We start from the raw sequence: 3,962 nt of genomic DNA, 5'->3' as shown, positions 1-3,962 counted from the left end.
AAGCATATTGGAGGCTTCTGCATGCCGATTAAAATAGTTATCTCATTCTGTTTGTTTAATTTGGGGGCTCTTGCATTAAAGTATACCTCTTAAATGGACGATCTTGCCTAATTGGAATATTTCCCTTAATGGCCATTATAATTCTAGGTTATCTTAGTAAGATTTGCCATTTTTGCAGATATCTATAGCTTTCAGGACCACAGTTCTTAGATATAAAATAAGCAGTTGTGTCGGAAGATGACAGGCTCAATTCTTTGAAACGTGAAGATCCCATTTCTTTAGCTAAGCCAAACTAATATCCCAGAGCTATGTGCTGCTGGATTGGGGATTTTGAGTTGCAACTTCATTGCATGGCAACTTTCTGGAGGTTGGCAGATAACCTAGTTTAAATCGAAACCATTCTGTGACAAACTTATCCTAGCATGTGAATCTTAAAGTTAGGTGATGAGCTCTCTAACAGCTTTTAAGTGCTCAAATGATGCCAAGCAACTTTGCGGCTTTGGCTTCTGAGATTCTCATTAATAACAGATCTATCATTTCTTTCCCTCATGTGCACATTAACAGAACCAACAGTAACCAAGGATATGGAATTGTGCACATCAGCAGTAACCAAAGAGATGGCACTGTGGACTTGCCAAGAGAAGGTGCACACCACATGCAGTTCACAAAATAGAAGTACAAACTAAATCAGCATACCTTAACCAATGGGGACTGCAGACTAAACCAGCAGACCCCAACAAATGGGACTGCCAACTGAACCAAGGCTGAGGACTTGGGCTCTAGGTGGAACCATCTGACAGGTCAAGCTGACCTGATAAGCTCTATACTGGGACTGCAAACTAACCAAGGGCTAAGTACCATTAGAGCCTCCTGTCAGCCTAGACTGACCCATTAGCCTGGACTGGAAAGCCAATTAGATTGGGAGCTCAAATCAAAGAGAGATCCAAGAGAAACTTACCCATGGCTCTTGGAAACGATGAGAAAGAGAATTCAAAAGGTTTGTGGGTACCAATACCTACATTTCCTGTTGTTTCTGGGGCTAGCAGATGTCTCCTTTGGCTCCCATTACTGCCACCAAGCTGATAAAAAAGAAAATTCCGCTGAGTAAAATTTAAACCTCTTATTGGTTTTATTCAATGTTTCAAGAATTGTGCTGTATCCACTCTAGCAGATAGAAAGATGATCCAAGGAGCTGTACAAAATGAAAGACTTTTATTGGCAGAAAGGAGTAGGAACAAGAAAGTTGTACTAGGCAAAAAGTGGGTTGGTTTCCTTTAGGGATGGCAGGGGTTTATCAGGCAGATTACCTAACTAGTGCTGATCAGGTGATTCCTCATTAACTGGTTTAAGATTCCATTTCTGGGAAAGTTGAAACTGTAATTAAGTTATGTCTTAGTTTGGTGATGTAGGACTTAGCATAAGTGACTCCATTTGGGGCCTGTTGTCTTGTTTTTAACAATTCTAATTACAGTTTTGCTTTTCCTAGCTTTTCATATAGATTGAATCATAAAGTATGCACTACTTTATATGAGGCTTTTCTCATTCAGCAAAATGTTTTGTGAGACTCATCCATGTAGTTGCATATATCAGTAGTTGTTCATTTTTATTGCTGAGTAGTTTTTCCATTGTATGAATATATCACTAATTGTTAGTTCTCCTATTGATGGAAACCAGGCTGTTTCCAGTTTTGGTTATTATAACAAAAACAGAAGCTCCTATGAACATCGTTGAACAAAGCTTTTTGCGAATATATGTTTTCGTTTGTCTAGATATAAAGCTAAGATTCGTAAGGTAGATATATGTTTACTTTCTAAGAAAGTGCTAGATTTCCAAAGCAATTCTACTTATTTTGCTCTCTCATCAGAAATATGTGAGCATCTGGTTACCCCTCATCTTCACCAACAATCAGTGTTGTCTTTTTCTTTTTAGCTTTCTAGTGGTACTGGAGTGTCATCTAATTAATTTGAATTTCCATGGTGAAAAATGATATTGACCACTTTTCATATGTGTATTGTCCCTTCACATATTTTCAGAAGTGTCTATTCAAGCCATTTTTTCCATTTTTTATTGGTGTGTACAGGGAGAGGTTTTCTCTAATGAGTTGTAGGAGTTCTTTATATATTCTAGATTCAAGTTATACATATATGAAGCATAAATATTTTCTCCCATTTCCAAGGAATTTGTTGGTATCCTTTATAATCTTTTTAAGGTCTATAGAATCTATAGTTACGATATTTCATTAAATGTTGGTATTGGAAATCTGTGCTTTTTCTCTTTTCCCTGATTAATCTTACAAAGATTTTTGTCAATTTTATTAGTTTTTTTTTAAAGAAACCAACTGTTAACTTTATTAATTTTATATATTGTTTACTATTTTACTATTTCTGTTTTTATTTTTATTTTCTCCAGTTCTGTTCTATTTGTTTTTTTTTAACAAATTCACTTTATTTTTATTTTATTATCATTATTATTATAATTTTTTTTATGCCTACAGCACCTGGTCTTCTTAGGTGGTCTCCCATCCAAGTACTAACCAGGCCTGACTCTGCTTAGCTTCCGAGATCAGACAGAATTAGGCTTGTTCAAGGTGGCATGGCCGTAGACTGTTCTATTTGTTTTGAATTTAATCTGTTTTTAATTTTCTCATTTCTTAAGATATAAACATAGACTTTACATCTTCTTTTCTTCTCTAGGCAATTAAAGATATAAATTTCCCTCTAAAGATGCTTTAGCTGCATTAGATGCTTCAGCTGTATCAACTGTTTCATAGCTTTTATTTTTAATTACAGCTATATTACTCTATGATAAAAATTTTCACTCTATGGCTTTAATTATAGCATTGACATTTAAAATATATAACATGGCGATGCTTGTAGGGCAAATAGCTCTTTTAAAATAGTCTGAAACACAGCATATTTTTCTGGTAAAAAATTTTCATTGGGAGAAAATCATTATATTTTTCAATCTAATGAAAAAGAAAACCAAACATTAGAATATAACAAGTCACTAAGTTATATGTGAACTTCATAAATTATTATAATTTTTCCTGGTGAGCTGGCAGCTCTCCATTCACACAGGATCCAAAGGGAGAGTAAAAACTAAGTCAAAAATAATTTTAGAGGCTGTTATCTTTTAACGTTAGTCAAATCTTTGATTAGATTTTCCTATGATCAGTTTTCTTAAAACATCAATATATGTTTATTTCAACTGGCTCAAACTAAAATATAAGCAGTTTTTGTTTTCATACTTTTTCTTCAATTATTTCACAGTTATTATTCGACACCCTGAGAATCACTGCTCAATTGTAGAAGAAACAAGAACATGTTTTATGCAGCCAAACTAGTTTCTTGTATTGCTATCTAAGAACTCCTCACTCAAGGTGTTAACTACTCCTTTTCATCTCTGTACTTTACAGCTTATCTATTTGATTATTTAAATGAAAATCTCTCAAGAAAAAAAAAAAACAGTCCCTAGTTGGTGAGTACCAATAAGGTTGTGGCCAGTGGGAAACAATATGTCTTTCTCTCTCAATGGAAGTGTTTAAAGTTCTCCATTTCTCCTCCTCTACATCCTCCTCCTTCTGTTCTCTCAAATAGATTTTTTATTTCCTTAATGGAAAAGAGTACACTTTTTTTGGAGAGAATATACATTTGAGTTAAAGCACACATCAGTTCTCATTTTTGTTCTCATTAGTTCTCATTGATTTGGGACATGGATGGAATTGCTATGTTAACGGGATCACTTTAGCTAACTAACACGTAGTGCTCAGATCCTGCCATGAGCACCCAGAAACATGGATAATATGTAGAAGTTATGCAGGTACCACTGGGGAATGCCAGAGGTTGAACTAAGTATATTTGGGAGAATAAAAAATGGACTATTATTCATTCAAACTGAAGTAGAGAAAAACCTGGAAGAAGTCATGGGAGTTATGTTTTAAAAAAGGATATTTAACTTAAAAA

At 34.5% G+C, this 3,962-nt stretch overlaps 1 pseudogene; it reads right to left on the bottom strand.

Annotated features, from left to right (window-relative positions):
* Nucleotides 1-2,485: 2,485 nt before the first annotated feature.
* LOC120594314 (uncharacterized) lies at nucleotides 2,486-2,604 on the bottom strand (annotated as a pseudogene).
* Between the last annotated feature and the right edge of the window lie 1,358 nt (nucleotides 2,605-3,962).

This window comes from Pteropus medius, unplaced genomic scaffold (assembly GCF_902729225.1).
Source record: "Pteropus medius unplaced genomic scaffold, Ma_sr-lr_union100, whole genome shotgun sequence".
In the NCBI taxonomy this organism is placed as follows: domain Eukaryota; kingdom Metazoa; phylum Chordata; class Mammalia; order Chiroptera; family Pteropodidae; genus Pteropus; species Pteropus medius.
Note: the sequence above shows the minus strand (reverse complement) of the source record. Positions and strands in the feature narration are given on the sequence as shown.